Genomic DNA, 13,418 nt, shown 5'->3' with positions numbered 1-13,418 from the left:
ATACATTTGTATCTTTAGGGTAAATACCCAGTAGTGTGATTGCTGGGTCTTAAGGTAGCACTATTTTCAACTTTTTGAGGAACCTCTATACTGTTTTCCAGAGTGGCAGCACCAGCTTGCATTCCCACCAGTGTAGGAGGGTTCTCATTTCTCCACATCCTCGCTAACACCTGTTGTTTCCTGCCTGGTTAATTTTAGCCATTCTGACTGGTGTGAGGTGGTATCTCACTCTGGTTTTGATTTGTATTTCCCTAATGCCAAGGGATGTTGAGCACTTTCTCATATGTCTATTAGCCATTTGGATGTCTTCCTCACAAAAATGTCTGATCATGCCTTCTGCCCATTTCTTGATTGGATTATTTGTTCTTTGGATGTTCTTTGATAAGTTCTTTATAGATTCTGCATACTAGCCCTTTATCTGACATATCATTTGCAAGTATTTTTTCATTCTGTCATTTATATTTTGGCTTGGTTGACTATTTTAAAAAATCAATTCTTTTTGATAATTTCCTTTCTGAAAGGACAGGTAGGTCAGCTAACCCACAGAGTGTAAATAGTTAAGCATTAGTTTAATTAACTAAACTTGCACAAAACAAGTTCCTTTTGGCCTATACAATTTTACAAACATTATGTGGCTGTGTTAATAATACCTAGAATTAAAATATGTTTTTGTTTCAATGTCCTCTCATAACAAATACTGTGCTACGACCTTTGAAGATGAAGAAATTTAAAAGGCACATCATGAAATTGGAGAGAAAATCATCTAAAAGCCAGAGTTCTATACTGGGATGTCTTTCAAATATTGACTGAAGTAATTATTGTTATTTTAAGCAGCCTGTTATTGCAATCAAATCTAATGTTCCACTGCCTCTTATTCTCTCCATAAACATATTATTCAGTGAAATTGTTTCTTAAAAACAAGAAAAAAATAAAGTATTACATTTTGAAAATATCTGCATGATAAACAGGAAAGTGAAGCCAAAGGAATACATGCACTACTTTTTAGTTATAATTATTTTAGAAGCTATGATTAGCTAAGAGCCATTGTGTGTGTACTATATGTGCATGTTTGTATTTCTTAAAAAGAGGGTGATGTTCTGTAGCTCACAGATAACACAAATAACATGTGATGCTGTAGTTGCTAAGGGCAACCACACATCTTTTCTGTCATTTGTGTATCCCTAAATGGCCAAATCTAATAATGTCCCTGATACCATATAATCTGTGGATCTGCCCATAGAAGTTTGAAAGGATACAGTCTGAAATGATTATTGGATATACATGGGTTCAGGTGTGTATGTGAAAGACATTTGAAATGAGTGGACCTAAAATTCATTGCTTCAGGCTGAGGAAATGAAAGTGTGTGCACTATATTAAAATCTGACTCAATACCCAATATAACCAAATCATGAATAAATATTGAATAATCCAAGAAGATTGAGTTAGCATGTGATATTTCTACCCTCTATGTTCAAATTTCCATAATGTAGCTGGGCCAATAGTAGAAAATGAATTTGATATATTTTTTTAAAAAATTCAAAAAATCAAAAATTACTCTGGTCAGTGATAACTGGAGAAAAACTCAGCAGCAAATATAGTTATATCAGGGAAACAGGTATTCCTGTCCATTTTTGTTTGGGTTTAATAGGAATCTATATAATGGAATTCCACAGAATATTGCTTGCTTTCTAAAATAGAAGAGATTAAGAGATACACAACTGGTATCTTTATAGTAGAGTTTGTGTCTCATAAGAAATAACATGCATAGTACATTTGATGACATGAACACTACTCATGAATCCCTACTGAATGCGGCAAATATTTAATTTCACCCTCCAAGAGTTCCAAGTTTTTTTTGTAGTCATGTCGTTCTGCCAAAGGGGTTCATAATAAAAAGTGAGTGAGTTCAAAGAGACACAATGGCTAAAGGGAACTCCTGTCACTTTGGCAGAATTATTGCTGTCTTTGCAGCTATCATGCTTCAGAATTCTAGCACAGCACCAAATCCCAGTAATATAGGGGTTTTAGTAAAGAATAGAAAATATGTCCAGGAATTTAGCTTCTGTGTGTATTAGATCTCTATTTAAATTAAAAAGTAATTATTTATTTCTACATACAAAATTTTAACAGAAAATGTTGAGCTTTAACTCTCAAACCTAAATATATTTCCATGTCTCAAAATAATGCAATGAAAAAGTACATTTCTAAACACATTGTTTTTTTTTTAAGATTATTTATTTATTTATTATTTGAGAGAGAGACAGTGAGAGAGAACATGAGAGGCGAGAAGGTCAGAGGGAGAAGCAGACAGACACCCCATGGAGCTGGGAGCCCGATGCGGGACTCGATCCCAGGACTCCAGGACCGTGACCTGAGCTGAAGGCAGTTGCTCAACCAACTGAGCCACCCAGGCACCCTAAGCACATTGTTTTTTGGTCAACCACAAACATATATTGGTGGGTACATGTGTGTACACATGTATGCATATATACATATGTTGGTTTACTTAATGAGTTAGATCCAAGCACATAGCAGCTTTCTCTCCACAACTGGTTTTGCCTTAAAAAAGAAAATGTGTGATATCACTGCCCAAAATTATGAGACAAGAAAGAAAATTAATACCTTTTTAAGCATAATGGCATTTTTAGGGAATATGTAGAAAGTGATGTGGACTTAGAGAGTGTTGTTTAAGGAAGGACAAAAGGAAAGTAAAAATAAAGAATGATAGTGAAAGACAAGATTTCTTGATTTTTTTTTCAAGATTCTGTTCTGAGAAATTCATTCTTTTTCAAACTCTCAGCCAATGTGAATGGCAATGTAAATCAAGTAGCCACCACTAGCCAAAGAGGAACTTCCGAAATGCATTAGAATATAGTCCATCAAAAGCAGTGGGTCTAAAAACACATGAATGAACATGTGGGTATACATGAGTGTGTTTGTGTGGTATTTGTGCAGTTGTCCAAGTAAATATTTATCAGTGCTATAGCATCCATAGAGAATAAAATGGAAGTTTGGAAGGTGGAAATGACCATCTGTGTGGGGCCAGCTGGTAAGGCTTGCTACAGGAGGTAAATCTTCAAAAAATTTTTGAAGCAAAGAAAAGGTTTGGTTTGGCAGAAAAGTAGAGGTTGATGGTGCTGTAATGGTCTGAGAATAACATTCTGTGTGCTGAGGAGAGAAGGTAGTTATGTTTGATAATAGCTCAAGCAATCAAGCAATATGTTGTGGGAGAGGATGGTGAATGGGTTTAAAGAGGAACAATGGTTTAGGATGCCTGGGTAGCTCATTCAGTTAAGTGGCTGCATTTGGCTCTAAGTCATGATCCCAGGGTTCTGGGGTTGAGTCCTGTATTGGGCTCCTTGCTTGGTGGGGAGCTTGCCTCTCCCTCTGCCTGCTGCTCCCCCTGCTGTGCTCTCTCTTTTCTCTCTCTCTCTCTCTCTCTCTGACAAATAAATAAATAAAATTAAAAAAAAATATGAGGGACAATGGCTAAAGATCCTCCTGTCACTTTAGCAAAATTATTATTGTCTCTGCAACTGTCAACCCTCTCCTGGTAGCAAAAGAGTCCTCATAGGATTGGAGAAGTTTCCATAGAAAACTGACTCTTGGAGGCCATTAAGATATATTAGCTTTTATGTTACACTAGCAACTCATTGCTATAGTCTTAATGTTTGCATATTTCTAAAATTTACATTGAAATCCTAAACCCCAAAGAGGAGGTCGGCCTTTGAAAGGCATTTTAAGTAGTGAAGGCAGAGTCCTCATGAATGTGATTAATGCTCTCACGAAAGAGGCTCCAGAGAGATCTCTTGCTGCTTCCACCATATGAGGACACAGAGAAGAGGTGTCAGCTCTGAAGCAGGAAGAGGATCCTATCCAGAAGGCAATCATGCTCTTATCTTGATGTTGGAGTTCCTAAGCTCCAGAAGTATGAGAAATGAATTTCTCTTTCTTTAAGCAAACCAGTATTTTTTTAAGCAAAACCAGTATTTTGTTATAGCAGCCTAAATGGTCTAAACCACTTACTAAGTGATACAATACTTATAAAATGAGCAACAATGCATATTTATTGACACTAAACCCATATTTAGTGAGCAACATCAGCACTTCACCAAATAAAATCCTTATGGCATTAATAGAGTAATGTGACTTTGATACTTTTGGTATACTTTTACTTGTTCACAGAGAAAAGTTGCAAAACAAGTTTCTCCAGTAGGATTGATTTTTCATAGTTTAGTCTATGCAGCACATTTCAGAAGAGAGGAGGCAAATGTCTGCCAGACTGTTTATAAAAGAGGACAGGTTTTATATGTGGTTTGGAATGTTTGTTTGTTGGTTGGTTTCATAGAACACATTAAACTCTTTGTCTGTTTTGGTATCTGTTTGCTTGTTTATACCTTAGGTTAGTTTAAAAGGGTTTAAGGTGATTTTGTTTAATTTGCTTCATAATGTGTCTGATTAAAATTAGCATTGCCATTTCTGTAGAACCAAGATTCCACTAAACTCTAAGATCACTGAGATTGATTGCACATGAAGCATTCCACCCCTTCCTTAGCTCTCCTTTTCTGCCACTTCTTGTACTTTGTTTCAAAGGAAGACAGACACTTCATTGTTGTAATATCGTGGACTGATTATATCATATATGAAATAATCCCAGTGCTAATCAGGCTGCTTCTGCTTGGCCTCCTCCATAGCTGCCACTATCAGCAGCGCACAGCAGGACCTGACAACTCCCTTACTGACAACACCTCCTGGAAAAAAGCCTACCAATTAACCTTCAGTTACATTGGATAGAAGACTGACATTCATTATTTTAATGAAAACAGTAAGAAAGAGCACTATTGAGACCCTGAAAAATAATCCATTATTCTGTTGCACGGTCTGCTTAGCAGTGTACAAAAAGCAAGCTCAGGGTCAGAAAGACAGGATACTGTATGTGAAGGAGGAATAAAGAACAGCTGCCCACAGCCTCATGCTTCTCACAAAGCAGCTCTGAAAGCTTTTGCAACTCTAGGCTAGAGGAAAGGATGGAAGTTGTGCCTCAGAAGGGAACTGTTTCAAGATTACTGAAGAAACACCATGTGTATAATATATTATCATGGCTTTTTTTTTTTAACTTCTCTTTCATGTGACTTTGTTATTTTTTTTTTTCCAGAGACTTTGCCTTGGTGTTATTCTTCATCTACTTTGAACAGAACTCAGAATTTTTGGAGCAAGAGTTATTTTACTTATTGATAAATCTGACAGAGTTTATAAATACTCCTTTACTTTTTTCAATAGTATTGTAGAAATAACATAAAAAGCTCCTACAGATATAGAGCCCCTAAAAAAACTTCTTCATTCATGCTTAAGGAATCAAAAAATATGTATTGAGCCATTCTTCTAACAGACATTTATTGAGAGCCTACTTTATGTCAGAAACTATGTGACAAACAGTGGTTATAACCATGAAGAAGTTGGAGAGCCCAGCTTTTGAGAAACTCACTGTTCGCAATGTTGGTGAAATGTGGTTTATAACATTACCTCTCCTTATGGCTATTTTTTTTTAAGATTTTTATTTATTTATTTGACAGAGAGAAATTACAAGTACACTGAAAGGCAGGCAGAGAGAGAGAGAGAGAGAAGGAAGCAGGCTCCCTGCTGAGCAGAGAGCCCGATGTGGGACTCGATCCCAGGACCCTGAAATCATGACCTGAGCCGAAGGCAGCGGCTTAACCCACTGAGCCACCCAGGCGCCCCAGTGTTCAGCCTTTTTAGCTTTAGTTCAAAACCTACTTATGTGGGGATACCAGTAAACTCAACTGCTTTTTGAATCATGGAAAGTAACTTATAATTTAAGTTTAAATCATTCAAATCATCTAAAGGCTCAAGGTAAATCCAAAAAATAGGTCCAGCTAGAAGTTTAATGTCTTGATTTGTTTTCTTAATTTTTCATGCATTATTTCAGGATATTTTTCCTTTCATTTAAAAAAAAATAAGCATACATATTGCTTAGGGGAGACATAAAAAGAAATGTTCTTTGGCACAATCCACCTCACTCTACCTTTCCCAGATATTGAGCCTTGGGGCACTTAGGTGGCTCAGTCAGTTGAGTGTCTGCCTTTGGCTCAGGTTATGATCCTGGGATGGAATTTTGCACTGGGCTCCCTGCTGAACAGAGAGACTGCTTCTCCCTCTACCCCTCACCCCATGCATGTTCTCTCTCTCCCTCTCACTCTCTGTCCCTCTCTTAAATAAATAAATAATATTAAAAAGGTAAGTATTGAAACATCTCTTTTACGTGTAGAAAACTAGAGGAAATTTCTTTGGATACAGTTCCAGAGTCTGCCCTGGAGACCAGTCCAGATTACATTCTTGTTGAATATAATCTGCTGTAGAAAGAAGTAACCTGCTTTGGTTCCAAGGTAGGAGGAGAGGACACACAGTTCCTGTCACTCCTTCCTGCTTCTATAAATCTTGTTCAGACTTAGTTTTATGAGAAACTCTTTTCCCATCCACTTGAGCAGTAATTCAGACAGAGTACATTTTTGAACTTATTATATTCCTTTGTGAGTATTCCTGACATATAAGTAATATAGACATGTCTAAAAATGCTTGGAATTTGGGATTGCCCTGTCTTATTCAAACCAAATGGGATTTTATAACAAAGCTAACATTTATTCAGCTGAAATAATTTAAAATGTTTCCTTTATGCATAACATACAAGGTTAGAATATGAATTTATACTCAGGATCAGAATTCACTTCAGTAATTGTACACTAATTTCTTTTGGATAATCCCTCCAATAAGTTCTTTTTAAAACAATTGCAGTGTAATGGTTAAGAACAAAATACTGGGGATGGACAGCTGGGTTCAAATTATAGACCCAACACTTCCTCTCTGCAGTACATAAACTTTCTGTACCTCAGTTTCTATACTTACAAAGTGGAGATATTTTTCTTTCACCACTAGAATGTGAGCTCTATAAGGAATATTTGCTCTGTTCATTGTTTACCAAATGCTTTGAATAGTGTCTGCTAAAGGATGAAAGCTTAATATTTACTAAATGAAGAAAACCTAACTCCTGGGGTTATTATGAGAATTACATGAATGGATACAGGGAGAGTGGTAGAGACTGACCTAGGGTAAACCTGTCAGTAATGTTAAGCTACAGTTATCAAGATCATACTCTCAGATTTAAATATGAATAAGAGTCTCCACCTGCTCAATTAGAAAAACTCATGGTTTTACAAGGACATGGCAGGAAGCTCTAGAGCTAGTTTTGCTGTGGCCCTCTCATGGAATTCTGGAATCCATGGCCGCAGGGTTTGGGAGATGCAAAATGGGGCTGTAAGCATATAAACCTCAAAAATCTAGAGTCTGCTGAAGTGACCTTGCAGGCTGCCTATCATTTAAACTGCCTCCCTCTCTTCCTCCCTTCCTCCTTTCCTTTAAAAAAAAAAAAGAAAGAAAAGAAAAGAAAAAGAAAATAACATAGGTGCACTGTAAAATGTTCAGAAATGTCTTCAAAAGATAAGTAATACACACACACATATATATATATATGAGGACACACTTATTTTAACTTAATACTTAACAATCTCTTTGTGTTACTAAGTATAATTCTACAATATGTAACTCTTTTATAATTGAATTTTTTTTCAGACAATTGCACTAGTACAGTGGAGAATAAAGAATGTAGAGTTTAGCTTGAGTTCAAAGAGTCTCTGGAAAGGAATAGAAACCTATGAAGCAGCATTTTCTGAGTCTGACATATCCTGAGGTTACCATTGAGAAATTAAACTGGTTAAGAAATTTTTAAATTTCTGGTTTTAGGGGTTACCTTCCATCATAAACATGTGATCTTATTCAAATCTAAGTAATAAATATTATTGAAGGTGTACTATGTGCCAGGCATGGTACTAGGTGTTTTATGGTGTTTCAAATCATCTTTTTAGCAACACTTGGAGGGACCTATTGTTATCTGTTTTACACAAGAGAAAAGAGAGGTGGTTTGCATTTGCAAGCACTCTGAGGGATACAGAGATGTGTGAAGCACACAGTGCTTGCCCTTAAAAATGAGATAATTATAATAGTTACTGCTTGGGGCTGTGGTAAGGTTTGAATGAAAGAGTACATGTTATGCACTATATATCATTCTGGGGATGTAATAAATGCTCAATAACTCTTATCAATGATGAGGATGAGAATGAGGATGACTGCAAAGATGGTAGAGTGTTAAGATGATGATGCTGGCAAGATACAAGGGAGGAGAAATAGTGAAAAGTTAGGTTAAGGACATAGTAACCTACCTGAGAGCCTATGGATGCTGACCAAAACAAGGTCAATTGACTTGTCATTCAGTTCTCTTTTCCCTGTGAGACAGTTATATTTCCATGAGCAGAGATATCCAAGGTCAATGCTATCAATGCTAGCTACAATAGGAGGAGAAAATTCTTAGCTTCTAAGCTAGATAATGACTTTGAGAGATGTTTTCTCCCTTTTTAAATTGAAGGTCAAAATTGAACTTTTAACAAAGTCTTAATTATTTTTTCCAATATATTAGTTTACATATTATGGCTAATTTTTTTTCTTAACCAGTTTTAACAAGGTGGGGATTTGGGAATAGAGTTCATTTTAAAGAAATACACATTTATTACCATATTGTAACATTCTAGGTAGTGCTTAATTAAAGATTAATTTTTTTAAATTAGCATATGATACTTTATGTTTCCAGACATATAGAGAGAGTGCAGAGTTTAGAGGAAATGGAAATGAGCTGTAAGTTCAGAGATATTCTTAGACAGTGAAATTTGTAAGTTATTCAGCATTGAACAGTTTCAAATTCCTAATTTTTCAGAATGTAGTTTATAACAGCAATGTCACATATTTGCAGTTCACTTTCTGGTGTACAAAGTATCCTTTCATATGTTCTCTTCTTTTGACTCTTACAATGACCCTAAAAGGGTTTGGGTACGCATTATTATCCTCATTTAACAAATGAGGGAAGTGAGGTTTAGAAAAGTTAGTGGATGCATAAATTCACAGTACTAATAAATATTACATCTAGAACTCAAAACCTTGGTCCCTATTTCACATATAATGTTTTATACGCATTATACACCCAAATTCTCTAAGAATAAATATGATGAATGCAAGACAGACCTGAATTCTAGATCCAGCTCTCTCACTAAGAAGCTATGTGATGTTGGGCAGTTCACACTTCTCTGAGTCTTTTTTTTTCTTTTTTATAAAATAAAAAATAATAATTGTTTAAAGTTTCTGCAGAGTATATTTCATAACCACTTGCATAAACTAAGGAACCTAAGCAGAGACAAGTAAACTGCTTTGCTCATCATCACACAGTAAGTGGTAGCAAAGTTACTTCAGTCTCCAGAATGATGTAACTTTTGCTTAGCAAAGGGTAATTATCTACAGTTCAAAAGAGTAAAGAAAGAGAGGAATATATTTCTAACATGCTAAGATGCATGGTGAAATCCAGTTCTTCAGTATTATAATAAACAAAAAGAAGAAATGCCCTACTGTCCTACAGTTTACAATTATCCCCTTCTTAGGAAATCCTCCACTAAGAGATGACAAGAGTGACATACTACACCATGGGAAAGTTAGTCTATAGAACAGTGGTTCTCACCAACATTTTCTTAAGGGCTACAACAAATGTCTGAAAAGAGAACATGCAGATAATTTTGTCAACTTTCAGACTGTGTATTTTATTCTTATACTTAGAGACAGTGGTGATGCTGATGATAATGGAGATGATTGCTAATGAATAATCCAGGCATGTTATTGAATGGGCACCCACAAGGCAATTTTTTAAGGAGTAAATTTTGTCTTTAATTAGCCTCTCATCTAAGCATATGCTGTGCTTTCTCTATAACTAGGAAGCTACCCCCTAATGACATGCACACCCAATCTTCCCCTAGTTAATTCCTCCTTATCCTTCATATCTCAGTTCAGTAACTCTTTTCTAAGAAACCTTCCCTGAGGTTTAGTTCAGTTTTCCTCTTTAGTAGTGAAAATCCATTGTTTTAACTGGAGCAATAGCCATTATGCTTCTGGGAAATACAGCTTAGGTTTCTTAAGAACTTCTTTTCCCTCATGCATGGAGTGTTTGTAGGAACATCAATCAAAGTAATCTCCTTTTCCCTAACCAAGTAACGGGACTGTGACCTGTGGTAGGTCATTCTGACTCTCCCTCACAGGAATGTGTACCTTGAGCAGCATTACAGAGCTGGAAAATTGAGCCAATTTTTCTGAGTCCGTGTCCATTAATTCCTGCTATCTGGCTCCCTGAAGCTGCTCTGTTTTCTGTTCCACATACCCTGGATATATCAGTCATTCCTTCTTTACATCGAGTTGCCTCAAATCCTTCTGATACTATTCATTTTTGGTTATGCTAACCTAAATAAATTGTGGTTTCTTGCAACCAAATAACTTAATCATACATCCCTGTTATGTGGTCTCATGGTACATGCACCTCTCTTTAATAGCACTTCATTTATTTTGTAAGTATACATTTTGGTTGTTTGGTTGATGTCTGTCATCCCCACCAGGCTATGAACTCCAGGAAAGCAAAGAGTATATCTCCAATACTTAAAACAACATTTGACATTTTCTAATAACTTAATAAAATTTTGTTTTATTTAATGAATGAATTAAATTTGAGTTTTTATTGCTGTCTCCTGATTCCTAGTATGGGAAACCCCACAGCATGCCACCAAGACTTGCTCTCCTCAATGTCTTGTTTTCAGCCTTTCCTTCTTTCCTTTTTCTCAGTCTCTTGCTTTCTCTCACTCTCTCCCTATGTCCTTTCCCTTTTTCTCTCTCTTTTTTCTCAGTCGGAAGCTGCATTGATATCTTCAAGATTGGATTTCTCCCTTGACATAAAACTCCTGCTTAATTCTCTTTTACTTTCAGGAAAAAGTGCAAGGATTTCATGATCATGAGACTGGTCACCTCTATTATCTCGTATCTTCCATTAATTCCACTTGTATTTTTAACTCTGGCTGTACAGAACTCTTTCAGTTTCTGGATTCTCCATGCTCTTTCATGTTTCTATCCCTTCAGACTAACTGTCATCTCTTCCTGCAGTGATGTTTATTTACCCCTCTCTTTCAATCCTCAGCTTTATAATTTCTTCCTCCATAAGTTTCCACCCAACATAAGGTCTATCTTTGTCTAATCTTAGACTAGCTGAGATAACCTTCGTTTGTGTTGCCAAAGCTCCTTCTGCACAAGTTTATTCTTATAATTGTTATGTATTTATTTACTTTATTGCTTTTATATGTCTGTTAATTTACTGCCCCTTTTAATCTCAGCATAATACCTGGAACATAGCAGGTGTTTTATAAGTTTTTCTTTTGAAAAAATGGCTAAGTAAAAGATTGAATCATCCTACCAACTGAACTCTCTGCTGAAATTTTAGCATCATGCTTATAATTCTCTTTTAGTACTGATCATTTCAACTATTTACTACAAGTATCTATTTATACAGGTATTCTTTATGGCCTATAATAGGTACACAATAATTGGTGTGATCAAGGGCAGGGATCTACCTATCATTACAGAGGTGTTTGTTCTCTGAAGGTTGCTGTTATATGGGGAACATCAGTGACTCCCTATTTACCAGCTAAACAGGCATCAAACTTGAGTTTAATCCATTTGTCTCTTGAAACTTGTTAATACATAAAGTTATTTGCCACTGTAGGTGACCATCATGTCAGTCTTATTGATAATAATGAGGGGAGTAGCTGTTATGTCCCTAGTCTCTCCTCTCTCAATTTTGCAAGTAGTTCCTCCTAGAACTGATTTTGCAGTTTTAATGATTTTTATCATGATTTTTCCTTTCTCTAACCAACATTTTTTTATGAGCACCATCCTTGAATAAAAAGTTTTCATCTCTCCAACTAACACATCCCTAACACCTAAATTTACAAGAAATGGCAAAAGCTAAGTTGGAAGCTAAGTGGAAGGAGGGCCAATAGCCCCATCTAGCAGTTAATTTGAGCTGTTCGTATATATAACATATACGAAGTCATAAATTCAAATTTCAGGGCTTCATCAACATAAGATTAGATTCAAATGACATAAGAGCCTCCATTTTAGCTGGTGGAGGTAAAACTGAAGCTCCATATATTTGAGCTTCTTTGCCAGAACACAAAGTCAAATTCTTATACTTTAGTTTCTGAAATTTCTAAGCCATACATTGAAGATCTATTTGGCTAAATTATTAAGACTAATTATGGTGATGTCAACCTTTCTCCAAGTTCAGTTTAAGTAAATTTCAGAGGCTATTATATCTCACATTCTAGTAATCATTTTTTGCACAAAGTAGTAGTGAGTGTGATATGAAATTAGATGAACCATAAAGAGATCTTGAAGACACTTTTTAGGTCTAGGCTGGTTCCTATACCATTGTCAATGAAATCAAATGCTTCAATATGTGTGTTCTACTTGGAAGCCCCCCAAGAAACACTTACGAATCCACCTTCTCAAACATTTGTCAACCTTTCACTCCTCACCTACAAATTGCCTTTTCAAAACCAACCCCAGAAAGCCCTAACCTAATGGCTCTGATTTAATCTCAAAACCTCTCTCTCTCTCTCTTTCTTCTATCTACCTCCCTACCTCTTTTTCTCATTTACTTTAGGAAGAACATGGATTTAGTGGATGAATAGGAAGTGCCTGGACTGAGAATCAAGGGAATTAAAGCCTAGTTCTATAACTAGACTCTATAACGAGATACATAATGTCTATTAACTTTTCAAAGAATTCTTAAAATTCTGCAGAAAAGATATTTAATCCAACATCTCACAAACTTATTTAACTATATAACCTTAAAAAAAACAATTGAACATTTTGAGAAACAATATAGACACATTAAATATTATATTTTATCTAAATGTAACATCATATAAGAAATAGTTGGAAATATTTCTGATATTTAATCTGGTAAAGAGAAGACTTAAGAAACATGTAGATAACTGGGTCATAAATCAGGTCTCAACCAATACCAAAAGACTGATATTCCCTGCATATTCTCAGACCACAAAGGTTTGAAACTGGAACCCAACCACAAGAAAAAGGTTGGAAGGAATTAAAATACTTGGAAGCTAAATACCACCCTGCTTAAGAATGTTTGGATCAACCAGGAAATCAAAGAACTTACACAATTCATGGAAACCAGTAAGAATGAAGATACTTCAGTCCAAAGCCTATGTGATACAGCAAAAGCAGTCCTAAGGGGGAAATACATAGTCATCCAAGCATCCCTTAAACAATATTGAAAAATCCAGAACACACCAGCTGTCTTTACATCTTAAAGAACTGGAGAATCAACAACAAATTAAACCAATTCCACACACAAAAAGAGAAATAATCAAGATTAGAGCAGAGATCAATGAGATAGAAACTAGATA

This window comes from Mustela nigripes, chromosome X (genome assembly GCF_022355385.1).
Source record: "Mustela nigripes isolate SB6536 chromosome X, MUSNIG.SB6536, whole genome shotgun sequence".
Taxonomy (NCBI): Eukaryota; Metazoa; Chordata; class Mammalia; order Carnivora; family Mustelidae; genus Mustela; species Mustela nigripes.
This window is presented reverse-complemented; position numbering follows the sequence as displayed.